Source organism: Arachis duranensis, chromosome 6, assembly GCF_000817695.3.
Source record: "Arachis duranensis cultivar V14167 chromosome 6, aradu.V14167.gnm2.J7QH, whole genome shotgun sequence".
Taxonomy (NCBI): domain Eukaryota; kingdom Viridiplantae; phylum Streptophyta; class Magnoliopsida; order Fabales; family Fabaceae; genus Arachis; species Arachis duranensis.
Window position 1 is genome coordinate 64,724,138 of NC_029777.3, and position 16,243 is coordinate 64,740,380.

A 16,243-nucleotide genomic window follows, 5' to 3' on the forward strand; every position below is an offset into this window, starting at 1 on the left:
AGAAACTCCACCGTTGAAAATACATAAGTTATAGTGGTCCAGCATGGCCAAGAGGCCAGCCTCCAAAACGTGATCAATAGTCTCCTAAGATGAACAATTGATTAGAACTGAGACCAAAGATGTCTAATACAATAGTAAAATGTCCTATTTATACTAGACTAGTTACTAGGGTTTACAGAAATAAGTCTAAATGCAGAAATCCACTTCCGGGGCCCACTTTGGTGTGTGCTTGGGCTGAGCTTGAGCTTTACACGTGAAGAGGCTTCTCTTGGAGTTAAATGCCAAGTTGTAACGTGTTTTTGGCGGTTAACTCTGGTTTGTGACGTGTTTCTGGCGTTTTACTCCAGAATGCAGCATGAAACTGGCATTGAACGCCAATTTTCGTCATCTAAACTCAAACAAGGTATGAACTATTATATATTGCTAGAAAGCTCTAGATGTCTACTTTCCAACGCCGTTAAGAACGTGCCATTTGAAGTTCTATAGTTCCAGAAAATCCATTTCGAGTGCAGGGAGGTCAGAATCCAACAACATCAGCAGTCCTTTTTCAGCCTGAATAAGATTTTTGCTCAGGTCCTTCAATTTCAGCCAGAAAATACCTGAAATCATAGAAAAACACACAAACTCATAGTAAAGTCCATAAATGTGAATTTTGCATAAAAACTAAAAAAAAACATCCCTAAAAGTAGCTAGATCCTACTAAAAACTACCTAAAAACAATGCCAAAAAGCGTATAAATTATCCGCTCATCATCATCCTTCTCTTACCAATTTCTCAATGACATTTTTTAAGTCAAAGCACTCGTTGGTAGGATGTCCATAGATTCGGTGGTATTCACAATATTCTGTCCGATTTCCCCTTCTTTTTTGCTTTTGATTGGACAAGGTAGGGGAATCTTCTCGGTGTGGCAAACTTCTCGGTAAACATCCACAAGAGACACCCAGAGAGGGGTGTAATTGTGGTATTTCTTAGGCTTCTCTCCATGTTGATCTTCTTTTTTCTTAGACTCTTTATCCTTATCCCGGGAGGAGTAAGATAATCCAGGTTTTGAGGTCTCTCTAAGCCGAGAATTTTCTTCCATGTTGATATACTTCTCTGCCCATTCCTGCACTTTATTTAAAGATGTTGGGTGTTTCTTTGATATAGAGTGACTGAAGGGCCCTTCTCGCAGGCCATTGATGAGACCCATGATGGCTACTTCTGTTGGTAGGCTTTGTATGTCCAGGCATGCTTTGTATGTCCAGGCATGCTTTGTTGAATCTTTCCATGTAGTTACGAAGACCCTCTTGATCTCCTTGCTTGATCTCTAATAGGCATGGGGCATGTTTGGCATTATCCCTCTGGATAAAGAATCTGCGAGAAATTTCCTGGCTAAGTTATCAAAACTTGTGATAGACCTAGGAGGTAGGCTGTCGAACCACTTAATCGCCGTCTTTGTCAAAGTAGTTGGGAAGGTTTTGCATCGAATAACATCTAAGGCATCAGTGAGATACATTCTACTTCTGAAATTGCTGAGATGATGGCTTGGATCGGAGGTACTATCGTATGGGGTCATGTCAGGAGCTTTGAAATCCTTTAGAACTTTAGCTTTCATGATTTCTTTGGCGAAGGGGTCTTGATCTTTGTGGGGGTTGCCACTGTGACCGATTTGAGTGGTTTTGGTTTTTAGATCTGCCTCTAGCTTTAGGAGCTTATCCTCTTGTTCTCGGCATCGCTTGGTTTCTCTTCGAAGGTCCCTCTAGGCTTCTCGTTGATGATCGGCTTCTTTTTTGAGTTGTTAGAGACGATTTGTTTGAGCTTGTAGTGCCTCCATGATTTCTGTACTTGGTGAATTTTTGTCTTTATTTGGTTGAGATGCATCTTTTGGTGTGGTGTCCGCGTTCTTATGCGGTATCCTGTTCTCTAGATCAGAGTCGTGGTCGTTGTCAAGGTTGTCTGCCATGATGATGGGATGACTTCCAGGATCCCCGGCAACAGTGCCAATGTTCCATGGGTTACCTGAAATTGTAGGTCGATCTCGGACGAGATATGTGGTGGTTGTCGGAGCTAACGTGTCCGACTTGTTGGACTTGATGGTGCAGCTGATGCTTAAGTTAACACATGTTTTATGTAGGTTTTTAGTAGAATCATAGTTTGAGTTATATCTGGGTGCTCCAGTGTATTTATAATAGTGTGGAGTGCCCTTTCTGGAGATAAGATAGTTATCATATCTTATCTTTAAGTGAAGTCATCTTATCTTTAAGGGGAACCGCCTTTATCTTTCTAAGCTTTAGCTGCCTTTAGATTTGGGCTGGATTCCTTCGTTTGGGCCTTCTTTGGGCTTCTCTGGCAATTTGGCCGAGCTCTTTGAGAAGAGGTCGGGAACTTCTGGGCCTGAAGAGGTCGGTCGATTTATCCTTTAATCAGCCCGGGTCGTACAGCTCGACCCTGGGCATGAACACTTACCTTCCCAATTCATTTGTTCCATATTTAGTTCTCTAACCACCCGAACCCTTGTTGATCGACTCTCAAGCCTATTGGAATTCGATGCAGACCAGTTGTTTCCCTGGTCATCCACTTCTTCCTATTCCGTACACATCTAATACCCATCCTTGAACCCATTATGATACAGATGAAGTGTTATATCCTAGGGTCCTAACCACTTAGTCAGTCAACACTTATAGTACGGATACTTAGATACCTCTTGAGAGCTAAATGGTTTTATGTTGAAGATATACACAACAAACTTGTCAACTCCTTCAAAGAACTCAGGTTTTAAACCACCTCCCCTGTCCATCGTCATTCCTATCATACATCCACAGATGATGACTTGGAATCATTTTGCAATAAACAAGCTAAAATTCAACTAACAACACAACTTATTAAATTTTTAGAGAAACTTTGGCAGAGTATTTTCTATAATTAGAATCTTTCACCAAATTCAATTATCAATTTCTCACAAACCAAACATGTTTTAAACAAATTAAACGAAAATTCAGCAGAACTTCTCCTAAATTTAGAGATATCCACTAAATAAATTTATCACTTTTCACAGAATAAACAACTGCAGACATAAATTAGAATAAACACGCATTCAATAAAATATCAAATCCTAACCGTTCTAGTGCGCAACCCCTTATTACTCCATAATTTTTCAGCAAACAAATGTTTCGAGAAGGAGCCACTACACAACGTTGTCATACTTCTGTTCAAAAACTCTATCCTAGAAAAAGTAAGCCCAGTATAAAACATAAACAATATAGCATTTTTAGAGATAGAAAAGCAACATATGTACTACATGAATAACCCACGATTAAAGCTACACGACTTTAAAAAAAAATCTTGAAATAGAAGTGAAGTAAGTAAACTGTAGAAACTAATAATCAAAACTTAAAAATCTAACCTGAAATATTAATAAAGCAAGTAAAATGTAAAAGTTAATAACCATAAAAGTCTATTTACTTTCATCAAATTTAAACATGAAAAATTTATAATTGATCTTATGTTTTAAGCTAAAAAAGTAACTAGAAATATCCTATTACTTTATAATAGAGTATAACAAACAATTTTATTCTTTTTTTATTCATATTTTTCAACTAACAAATGCCAAAATTATAACACTATGAAATTTATTGCTTTTTATAAAGGAAACAATAATATGAGAAAAATTAACAACTTATAACTTAATAAAAACATCCTAATTGCATATTTTCTAACACATAATAAATTAAAATTAGATAAATTAGGGTTTAAGATTTAACAACTCTAAGCAAATTAGTGAGTGAGTTACCTAGAATGTAATATCCTTATTGCCAGAATGTAACGCTTTTAGCTGCGCCACACTGATAGCGAAGATATTACGACAACATTCATATATTTAGTAATAAAATATGAGCGTTTAATATATATATATATACACAAAGAATATTACATTCACATTCAAATATATGTACATATATACAAAACCATGTCATACAACTCCTATCCCTCTTTACAAAATATAAATATCAATAACAAAGGCAAGGGAAAAGACATCTATGATAACATAGCCTTAAAGCACAGAAAACTCTTCTTAAGCTTTCTCGTCCGTTGATCATTGCTCATCTTATGAATCTTTGTCCTTAATTTAATTTATTTCGTTTTCAAATCCATCCAATCCTTTACTCAATAATTTCCTAACCTCAATCTTTATTTCAAAGTGATGCGATTATCCATTCAGAACCAAAATCATCAATCACGCCACCACAGGTCAATATGCATCTCCAATTTTTACTAACTTACCGAGGCATATAACTTACCCAATTACAACGTCCGGCCCAAACAGTCACGGCCTTTGGTCCAAACATAATCAAACCACTGCCTCCGACCCAAAACATAATCAAATCACAGTCTCTGGCCTAAAACATAATCAAATCATGTTCTCCAATTCAAAACATAATCAAATCACATACAAACCACCTCACTCTACCATAATCCAAACCAACAAGTTACAAACACAAATAATCAAGCAATCACACATAGAAAACAATTATAATAAGTAGTATAATTAGTAATTAACAGAATATCAATTAGGCAAACTAAAATAATTATGCACACCTAAGCAATTGCAAACACATGTAGTATGATGCATGCTATCCTACTGGTTATGAACTCACTTGTCAGTTATAATGCCAAACCCGACACACATCCGGTAGCTAACCCGGATACGAAACACCACAAATGGAGCAAGTGGGACCAAACCACAACCGTTGCATCTTACCTACTGATGCCTAGGCATCTTAGGCTAGTTTCACAAGTCTTTTTCATTAATTTTCACTTGGTTTTAATGCATTTCTTAGGCAATAAGTAAGCATTTGGATGAGAATTTCTTGCATATCTTAATTCAACCAAACATTCTTAATTGTGTGTATTTTCATGAGATTTATGCAAGAATTAGCTAATGCTATGAATGATGCAAAATCTTGTGATTATGGCAAGGCTGTGATGCATTTGTTTGGTTGATGATAGGTGGAGAGAAGAAGAGGAAAGGCAAGGAAGAAGCAGAAAAGGCAATGTTGGTGGCCAAGTTGGTCCACCAATGTTGCCACAAATGTTGGCTTATGAAGGCTTATCAAGGAAGGAGAGCAACATTGGTGGCCAAGTTGGCTCACTAACGTTGCCACAAACTTTGCCTCAAATGTTCCAAGCTTGCAAAGCAACGTTGGTGGCCTAAAGTGGCTCACCAACGTTGCTAACAACATTGCCACAAGAAGAGGTGCAATGTTGATGGCCAAATTTGGCTCACCAATATTGCCCTCCAGCGCTCCAAGGCTCAACAAAGCAACGTTGGTGGCCCAAAGTGGCCCACCAACGTTGGTGGTAAAACTTCAAGATAAATGCATTGGAAAAATTGGCTGCGACACGCACACGTGGGCGACGTGTACACGTGAGCGTATTGACACTCCAAGCGTACGTGTGGGAGATGCGCACGCGTGACCAGGCCAGCGTTGGTGTGCAAACATTACTACAAACATTGCACACCAACGTCTTCGATAAAAGAGTTGGAAAAATTTGACAGAACGCGTACGCGAGGATGACGCGTACGCGTGAAAATGGAAAAATAGCAAGTCATACGCACGCGTGAAATGGCAAAAAACAGCTTTGACGCATACGCGTGGGCCACGCGCACGTATGACTAGGCGAACGTTGGTGCACCAACGTTGAGTACAAACGTTAGTGGCAACACCTAGAGTGGCTCATGCTCACAATGTTTGTGCACAAACGCTGGGTACCAACGCCAATGCCAATTTCATTCTCAATGGCACCTATGCATGCTTGTGAACATTAGTGAATTAAACCCAATATCAACGTCAGAAAAGAGTCACTGCTAACTGCTTCAATCAAGGCGAATGCCCACATCCAAGTACTTGAAGACCCATTTTGAAGATGAGAAGAAGAGTATAAATAGAAGAGTTTTTGAAGTTGAAAAGTAAGCTCTGAAGGCTGGAGGATTAAGACTCCAGAGAGCTTAGTATAGGATTCTTATTTAGATACACTTTTCTTTTACGCAATTTTTACATTTCAGCTTGTATTGAGTTTAATTTATCTTATGTAATTTAAAATTCATACAGTTCTTCTTCTTCATAATTTTACATTTCCGTTCGTATTGCGTTCAATTTACTTTCATGCAATTTAAATTTCCTACAAGTATTCTTAGAGAAATGATCAACTAAACCCTAACTTCATTAGGGCAGGAGCTCTATTGTAATTCACATGATTGAATGAACATCTTCTTCTTCTCAATCCGCTTGTGTAGCTATAGGATATCTTATATGCTCATTGAGATTCACTCACTCCGAAAGGGGGATTGAATTGATTGAATGCTTGTGTGAGCCTCGGAAGGGGAATCATGGGCATTAGAATTGGAGCTCTATCCTTCATAATTCTCTTGACCAACACTATTCAGGAGGAATTAAGGTCTTGAGAATTTGTGTGGCTTATGGATAAGAGAATGCACGTAACCTCTTCTCATGACAATTATATCAAGGAATTGGCAAGGTTAATTGTGATTAGAGAGATTGGGTTGCCAAAGAATTAGGATCCAATAAATTACAATTTGCTATAGATCTACCCATATGATTGAGAGGGAAGGTTGAGACCCATTTGATTCATGATGGATTATGATATCTCCAATCCCTAATGAGTCTTTCTCTTTGTGTTTGTCACTTTGATTTCCTTGAGTTTCATATAATTGCTTTGAATTTACTGCTTCTTTTAACACTTTAGAATTCTCACAATTTACTTTCTGTTAGTAAGCTTTCACCAAACTCTTTCAAAATTTTGCTTGACTATACATATCACCTCACTAAAGTTGCTTGATCCATCAATCCATGTGGGATCGACCTCACTCTTGTGAGTTTTACTACTTGATGTGACCCGGTATACTTGCCAGTAGTTTATATGGATTCAACTTTTCCGTATCACCCGCTTAACACAAAGCAAGTGGGACAGAGCCACAATCCTTTCATCTTACCCAGGCAGTGTTTAACTTCTTATCTCGGAGCTAGTGGGACAAAGCCACAACCCTTGCGGTGCAGATTTTATAATCTACAAACTAACCAGTAAGTGCACCAGGTCGTACCAAGTAAAACCTTACGTGAGTAAGGGTCGATCCCACGAGGATTGATAGATCAAGCAACAATGGTTGATTAAATTACTTAGTTAGATAAACAAAATAGTATGTTGAGTGTTCAAAGAGCATTAAATAGCAACTCAGAATATCAAAAGAATAGACAAATAATTAAGTTGGGAATAAAATATGGAGAAGATAGTTAAGGCTTTAGAGTTATCTATTTTTCCAGATTAACTTCTCTTACTAACTATTTTAATCATGTAGAATTTAATTTATGGCAAAATATATGTGACTAGACCCTAATTCCTTAGACCTTTCTACTCTCCTCTAAAATTCATTAACTGCCAATTCCTTGGTCAATTAATTCCAATTAGAGGGTGAAGTTCAAATTCTAGTTTATATGCCACAAAAATTCTAATTACCCAAAATAAGGGGATTATATGTCACGTATCCCGTTAAATCTAAATAATTAAAATTTAGGAGAAATTGTTTTCAAGTTGTTGTTCAAGTAAAGAGCTTTTCCAAGTTTTACAAGAACTCAAATAGAAAGAGGGTCATACTTCCGTTCCATCCAAATTCATAAAATAAAGAGCGAAAATAATTCTTAAATTATAAATTCATGCATAAATTAAAATAGAAAAAGCAATAAAATCAATCCATACAAATAGACAGAGCTCCTAACCTTAACAATAGAGGATTAGTTGCTCATGGTTCAGAGAAAAATAGGATTCTCCTAAAATGTACAGAGTTCCAATCTGATGGCCCCCAAGTTAACTAATGGAATCCCTTTTTATAACTAATCCTAATTAATTTAAAATCTAATTATCTAAAATTAAAAATAATATATTTTCCTAAAAATAAGATTTAAATTTAAATCAGAATAATCAGCAAGTCTTCGGTTGATGGGTGGGGACCACATGTTTTGTCCATTCTGCAGCTTCTAATCTGTATTTTTTGGGCTGAAAACTGGGTCAAAATAGCCCAGAAATCGCCCTCAGCATTTTTCTGCATTTTCTGCATGTGGCGCATGTCACGCGTACGCGTCACTGATCTTCTTCGCAAGTCACACGGACACGTCGGTCACACGCACGCGTCGCTGAGCAAATCTTCAAATCACGCGTACGCGTCAGTCACGCGCACGCATCAGTCACGCATACGCGTCGCTCCTCGCTGCCATCTTCTTTTATTCTTGTGCTGTAGAAACCACATCAAATCCAGCCGAATGCTACCTAAAATAAACAAAATTGCAAAAGACTCAAAGTAGCATCCATATTGGCTAAAACATAATTAATTCTTTATTAAACTCCATAATTAATTCTTTATGGAAAAGATAGCAAAGATGCCCACGCATCACCTTGTATATTACCCAAGTGTTTCAAATCCCAACCCGGAGCAAGTGGGACAATGCCAAAACCCTTGCGTCTTACCCTGGTATTTCAATCTTAACTCAAAGCAAGTGAGACAAAGCCACAACCAATTAATTAATAGTTATTAATAATTACATTTTATGGCCTTTTATTCAGAATGAGGTAGCCGATCGTGATGTTCCCATGTCAGATTCTGTAGAGCATTCGGCTTCTACATTACTTCCTTTCCCAACCACATCATCTGAGCGCAAAAGTTGATCAACAATTTGGGATCACTTCAAGAGAACCCTTGATGATGAAAATTAGGCTCAATGTGAGCACTGTTTGAAAGTGATCAAGTGTGGGAATGTGGTGTGCGAAAATGAAACTCGCACAAATGAATCGACAAATTAGTAGATCTTAGTAGAGCGAATAGAAAGTTAATTGTTGTTGTTGTAGGCGCATAAACAAAACAATAACAAAAGGACGTAAAAACAACGATAGGAAATCAGTTAAGGCCTCAGAGATGCTTGTTCTTCCGGATTAATACTTCTTATTCACTACTTTAACATTGAGTGATTCATTCAATGGCAAGGCTGTAAGTGATTAAGCCAAGGGTAGTAGTCATTAATCTCCTCTTATCTAAACCAAACGCCCAAACAGGTCAATAAATCTGGAAGAGGGTGAAGCTCACGCAATTCAATCTCTGATGATCCTACTCAAAACGCCACAGACAAGGTCTGATCTTTCGATCGGAGAATAAAGCTCTATAATTTTAGCCTGGATGCCACAGGGACCTCAATTACCCATGACTAACGAGATTTTATGTCACGTATCCCAATTAGCCCAAATAACTTGTTGAAACCTGTGATGTACTCTCAAGCAGTAGCTCAATACTATCCGGATCAGGACTCGTAAAGAACTCATGTAAAGTGAGGGATCATACTTTTGTTCCACCCGAGATTCATAAAGATGAAGAACGACAATACATCATAGAATTGAATCAATCATGTATTAGAATAGAAAAGTAATAATATTAATCTATAGAAATTAGTAGAGCCCCTATCCTTAACGTAGGAGGTTTAGCCACTCAAAGTTTATAGAGAAAATAGAAAGTAGGTTTTGAGAGGCTGAAGATCCTAAACATGGGTGATCTTCGCCTATATATACTAATCTAATAATTAAAAATTATAAAAAGAAAATAAACTAAGCAGAAAGGTGCAAAAATCCACTTCTAGGCCCACTTGGTGAGTGTTTGGGCTGAGCTGGCATCTAACTTGGATGAGTGGGCATTGAATGCCCACTAGGGAGTGTCCACGCTGCTTCCTTGCTCCTATGGTAGCGTTGAACGCCAGTTTTGGGCGTTCAACGCTGGCCTTGGTCCTTATGGGGCGTTGAACGCCAATTTTGGGCAGTCACTTCCAAGAAAATGTATAAACTATTATATATTTCTAGAAAGCACTGAGAGTTAGCTTTTCAATGCCATTAAAATTGCGTCAATTGGACCTTTGTAGCTCCAGAAATGCTCGCTCAAATGCATGGAAGTCAGGATCTGACAGCATCTGCTATCCTTTCTTAGCCTCTAAACCAGACTTTGCCAAAACTTGCCAAATTCACCCAAAACCCATCCAAAATCATAAGAAAACATAAAAACTTAAAGTAGCATCCAAAATATGAATTTTGCATTAAAACCTACTAAAACATAATAAAACTTGATAAAATATACTAAAAACACTAAGAAAATAAACCTAAAAAGTGTATAAAATATCTGCTCATCATAACAGCAAGCTTAAATTGTTGTTTGTTCTCAAGCAACCAAAAATGAAGTAGGACTAAAGAGAAGAGAAAGATACAATAAGTCTTAGAGTTTTCCATGAAGCTTAGTTCCAAATATTCAGTGGGGCTATTAGTTCTTTACTTCTGAACAGTTTTGGCATCTCACTTTCCTTTGAAGCTCAGAGGCATTGGCATCTCTCAGAACTATAATCTGGATGATATTATTGATTATCTTCTGGTAGTTCTTCTTGATTCTTGAACACAGCTTCTTTTGGTGCTTTGCACCTTTGAGCCTAGCCGTGACTCTAAGCATTTTGTTTTCCTATATTACCACCGGATACATAAACGCTATAGGCACTTTACTGGGGGAACCCTTTGGATTCGAATTTAGCTTTGCTTAAATTCCTAGACAGTGCCCAAAGTTCTTAAGTGTACTCTTTAGGTTTGGGAACATGACTTTAACTGCTCAATCTCAAGTTCTTTGATTGACACCTTCACACTACAAGCATTTAGTTAGGGATAGCAACTCAATTGAGCTTTTTAGGACAATTTTTGACCTTCATAACCATTGATGTTCAAAGCCTTGGATCCTTATTCTTTTGAGCTTTTTATTTTTATTTTTCTTTTATTATTTTTTTCCTTTAGCTGCTTTTTCTTGCTTCAAGAATCAATATTTTTCTTTGATTCACTAGTCTTCAAGAGCCAACATACTCAACTTCAATATCAATTATGCACTGTTAACTCATTCATTCAGAAGATAAATGCAAGGCCACCATATCAAGATAATTGGAATAACTTATTATATAACTCAAAACTTATGCATGTCACTATTCCTTTTGAAATAAAATTTTTTCTTTTAAGCACGGTGAGTGATACATTGGATGTCTTATAACCAAAACAAAACAAGAAAATAAAACTAGAAAATAACAAAATACTAAACTTGATCATGAACTTAGAAGAGAAAACAGACAATAGAATAAAGTACAATGAAAACAAAAAATAAAACAAATAAAGATGGAATGGAACTCAACAACCTCAGTGATGGCCGCTGCTGCTCCCTCTGGAGAAACCAATGGAGCATTTGAGCTTCTTTATATCCCGCCCCTGTCTCAACTGTTCCTCCATCAACCTTCTCTAATCTTTTTTTATCTCATGGAGGGTAGTGTCATGCTCCTGGTGTTCCACTCTCAGCTGATCCACGCTTGAGCTCATCTCCACTATTAAGGTATTCAATTGATACCAATAGTCTCAGAGAAGAAAATACATCCTTTGAGGCATCTCAAGGATTTCTGGTGGAGGCGGTTGCACAGGTTCATGTTATGGTTCATGCGCTTGCTCTCTCACATGCTCTATCTTCCTCTTTATGATGGGCTTGTCCATCTCTACGAGTGTATCTTCAACTATGCCAATTTCAGCTGAACTGCATAGGCGATGTATGAGGTGTGGGAATGCTAACCTTGCATTAGTAGAGGTCTTTTCAGCCACTTTGTACAATTCTTGAGGTATCACCACATGTACTTCCACCTCATTCCCAAGCATAATGCAATAAATCATTATTGCTCGGTCAATGGTAACCTCAGATCAGTTAATTGTGGGGATGATAGAACGTTGGATAAACTCCAACCATCCTTTAGCCATGAACTTGAGGTCAAGCCTACCCAGTTGGTAGTGCTTGCCTTGTGCATCTCTTCTCCAGTCTTTGGTCGGAGTTGACCCTTCTTGTGTAAGAGTGTGGATCTCCTAGCATCTATGGCAATTGTAGCGCCACTCTCACACTTTTCAGGATAAAATCCAAGAGTTGCTTTCTCACCATGGTCTGCCAGTTTTTAGGCTTTGGGTTCACACTCGGGTCACGAGTTTTGGTGACCCAAGCATTGGCGAAAAATTCTTGCACCGTTAGTGTTCCGACCTCTGAAACAGGATTGGTCAAAATTTCCCAATCCCTTCTCCAAATTTCCTGTTGGATCTCCAGATACTCCCCTTATTTGAGCTTGAAGGGATCCTTAGAAATTACCTTTTTGTGCCTTACCACATCATAGAAGTGATCGTGGTGCACCTTGGTGAGGAATCTCCATGATTTCCAAGGTTTGAAAGTGGAAGCAGGGGCTTTTCCCTTCCTCTTTCTTGAGGATTTTCTGGCCTTTTGTGCCATACTTAGGAATGGAGGGAAAAAAAGCAGAGCTTTTCCAATACTAAACTTAAGATGTTTGCTCGTCCTCGAGCAAATATGAACAAAAGAAAAGTGCAGTCGAAGAAAGAAGAAAATATAGAGGGAAGTGATGAGAAGGCTTCAGCCAAGTGAGGGGAAATAGGGAAGAAGAGAAGTGTATGAAGGGTAATGTGGGGGAAGGTAAGAGGATTGTGTAGGTGTGAGGATAATGGGAAGAATGATGGGGCATTTATATCAGTGGGAGGGTTAGGGTTCAGTTGTATGGTAGGGAAGAATGGTGGATAAAGGATTTAATTTGAAATGGGTTGGATTGGTGGGAAATTGAATGATGGAATTGATGGCGGGTTTTGGGAAGAGGGAAAGGTGATTGTGTATGGGGAAGAGGGAAAGTGGGGTGTGGATTTCAAGGTTGAAAAAGTAGGAGAGTGAAGGAAGGGTAAGGTAGGTGGGGTAGGTGGAGATTCTGTAGGACCCACTGGCTGAGATAGCCTCAAAACTCGAGTTCCCTGCCTCCTACCTGGCGTTAAATGCCAGGAATGGGCGTTGAATGCCCATTGGGGGAAAAAATTGGCTCTAGCTGCTCCACATGGGGCGTTAAACACCCTTGATACTCCATTACTGGCGTTCAACGCCAGCTCCTTGCTCCTCTATGGGCATTGAATGCCCGGAGTATTCCTTCTCTAGCGTTCAACGCCAGCTTTTCTCTCATAATTGGGCATTGAACGCCTAGTTTCCTCCTTGTCTGGCATTCAATGCCAACAAGGGATGCTCCCCAGGGTGTTTTGTTTTCACTTCCAAATGTCTCTATCTCTGTTCTAAGTGCTGCACATGATCAAAACATCAAAATGAAAAGGAAAATCTATAATATAAAATCAAACTAAAACAAATGAAAGAAAATTGAAAGTACTAAGCTAATGGTTGGGTTGCCTCCCAACAAGCGCTTCTTTACCGTCATTAACTTGATGGACAGCTGCATTACAAAGGCAGGTAAGGGCTTGGATCCTCACCCCTCATAGGAAACTTTCTTCCTATCATCTCATGAATGAGCTCCACATGCTCTAGAGATAGGATTCGGTTCATAGTATGTGGAATGAATGGACTCTTAGTGAAGACAACTCTCATGCCAGGTGAGAGGCCATCAGTGGGAATCTTCTTATCCCTCCATCCTTTAGGTACCTTCTTCTTAGTACTTTCCTTCCTAGTGCTTGATGATGGTTGACCAACACCAAACTTAAAGTTCGTGTTTGGGGGCTTTGTAAAACTCTATACTGAAAGTAAAGGCTGAAACACTAAGTGTTGCACAAGTGTACCTCTTTCGCCAAAAGAAGACTGAGGGTTAGGAATCTTGAATAGGATATGATCTTCCTACAACCTCAGGACTAGCTCTCCTATTTCCACATCTATCAAGGCCTTTGTAGTAGCAAGGAAAGGCCTTCCATGGATGATGGAGTCATCTCTGTCCTCCCTAGTGTCTAGGATTACGAAACCAGTAGGGAGGTAAAGGTCTTCAACCTTTACAAGGACATCTTCTATTATGCCATAAGCCCATTTCAGGGACTTGTCTGCCATCTCCAATAAGATCTTGGCTGGCTGCACCTCTTGAATTTCCAGCCACTTCATCACAAAGAGAGGCATGAGGTTAATGCTTGTGCCAAGGTCACTCCAAGATCAGGTAGCTTTTGAGGGAGCTTCTTTTGGACTAAGGAACTGCACTTCTTTGTCAGCACCATAGTCTCATCTCCCTTTAAGGCTTTTAAACACGCCTTGGAAGGGCGATCCTTCTCCAATCCCTCTGCATGAGAGGAATTGTCTTTCAGCTTCCTGAGGATTGCAGGAACCGAGCAATTTGCTCCTCCTTAGACTTCTCCTACTCGTCTGAAGAGGGATATTCTTCAGGCCCCTCTCTTTGTAAAAGGACATGCAAGGTGACGTTCCCAGGCTCCTCATGAGCTCTGATTTCCTTGAGCTCCTCAATAGCAGGCTCCTCTTTGGGTTCGGTCACAACTTCTATATTGAGGGCCTTGCACTCTTCCCTTGGATTCACTTCCGTGTTATTGGGAAGAGTGTTAGAGGGGATCTCTAGGATCCTCTTGCTCAGCTGTCCCACCTGTGTCTCCAAGTTTTTGATGGATGACCTAGTTTCTGTAATGAAATTGTGTGTCGTCTTGGAGAGGTTAGAGACTATAATAGCCCGGTCAGAGAGGCTCTGTGTGGGAGTCTCCGTCTGCTGCTGAAAGGGATGGAATAGTCTGTTGTTAAACCAATTCTAGTTCATTCCACCCTGATTGTTATTGAAGCCTTGTTGAGGCTTCTGCTGATCTCTTCACCTGAAATTGGGGTGGTTCCTCCATCCCTGATTGAAAGTATTCGAATAGAAATTTTTTTTGGAGTTTCTAGAGGAGTTTCCCATGTAGTTCACCTCCTCCATTGTGGTCCAGGTGTTATCACCAGTGTCCACTTCATACACTATTTCTGGACAATAAGCATCTGAGCTCTGCATCCTACTCAAGTGCTAAGAGATCATGTTGATCTGCTGGGAAATGAGCTTGTTCTGAGCCAAGATGGAGTCTAAGGTGTCCACCTCTAAGACACCTCTCTTTTGAGCTACCCCATTGTTCACATGGTTCTTATTAGAAGTGTACATATACTAATTGTTGGAAACCATGTCTATGAGTTCCTGCGCCTCTTCAGGTGTCTTCTTAAAGTGAAGGGATCCTCCTGCAGAGTGGTACAATGACATCTTGGATGCTTCAGATAGGCCATCATAGAAGATGTTTAGCATGGTCTAATCTGAAATCATGTCAGGAGGACATCTCCTGATCAATTGCTTATATCTTTTCCAAGCTTCATAGAGGGATTCACCCTCTTTCTGTTTGAAGGTTTATACTTCCACCCTAAGCTTACTCAGCTTTTGAGGAAGGAAGAACTTGGTCAAGAATCCATTGACCACTTTCTCCCAAGTGTCTAGGCTTTCTTTAGGCTGAGAATCCAGCCATAGCCTTGCTCTGTCTCTTACAGTAAAGGGGAAGAGCATGAGCTTGTAAACCTTTGGATTGACTCCATTAGTTTTGATAGTATCAAATATCTATAGGAAGTCATATATGAATTTGTTAGGATCTTCTTGCTGAAGTCCATGAAACTGGCAATTCTGTTGTACTATAGTGACCAGTTGAGCCTTCAACTCAAAGTTGTTTGCACCAATGGAAGAAATAGAGATGTTGTGCCCATAGAAGTCAGAATTGGGCGTAGTGTAAGATCCAAGGACCTTTCTTGCATCTCCCCCAACTTTTGGATTAGCTGCTAATGAGCGAATAATTTATACGCTTTTGGGCATTGTTTTTACATAGTTTTTAGTATGTTTTAGTTACTTTTTATTATATCTTTATTAGTTTTTATGCAATAATCACATTTCTGGACTTTACTATGAATTTGTGTATTTTTCTGTAATTTCAGGTATTTTCTGGCTGAAATTGAGGGACCTGAGCAAAAATCTGATTCAGAGGCTGAGAAAGGACTGCAGATGTTGTTGGATTCTGACCTCCCTGCACTCAAACTCGTTTTTCTGGAGATATGAAAGTCAAATTGTCGTGTTCTTAATTGGGTTGCAAAGCTAACATCTTGGGCTTTTGGTGGACGAAATTGTGATCCTTGATATTGGCTCTTTGGTATGTACACAAAAACTATTGTGGCTCTTGGTTAAATTCACAACTCCATTCAACTAACCAGTAAGTGTACTGGGTCGTCCAAGTAATAAACCTTACGTGAGTAAGGGTCGATCCCACAGAGATTGTTGGTATGAAGCAAGCTATGGTCACCTTGTAAATCTCAGTCAGGCAGATTAAAATGGTTTATGGGTTTTCG

General features: G+C 39.1%; 1 non-coding gene across 1 annotated transcript; it reads left to right on the plus strand.

Annotated features, from left to right (window-relative positions):
* The first annotated feature begins 15,175 nt into the window (after window positions 1-15,175).
* On the plus strand, window positions 15,176-15,284 carry LOC127740412 (small nucleolar RNA R71). The gene has a single exon (XR_008001089.1). It is a non-coding gene; the product is annotated as a small nucleolar RNA R71 (small nucleolar RNA).
* The last annotated feature ends 959 nt before the right edge of the window (window positions 15,285-16,243 follow it).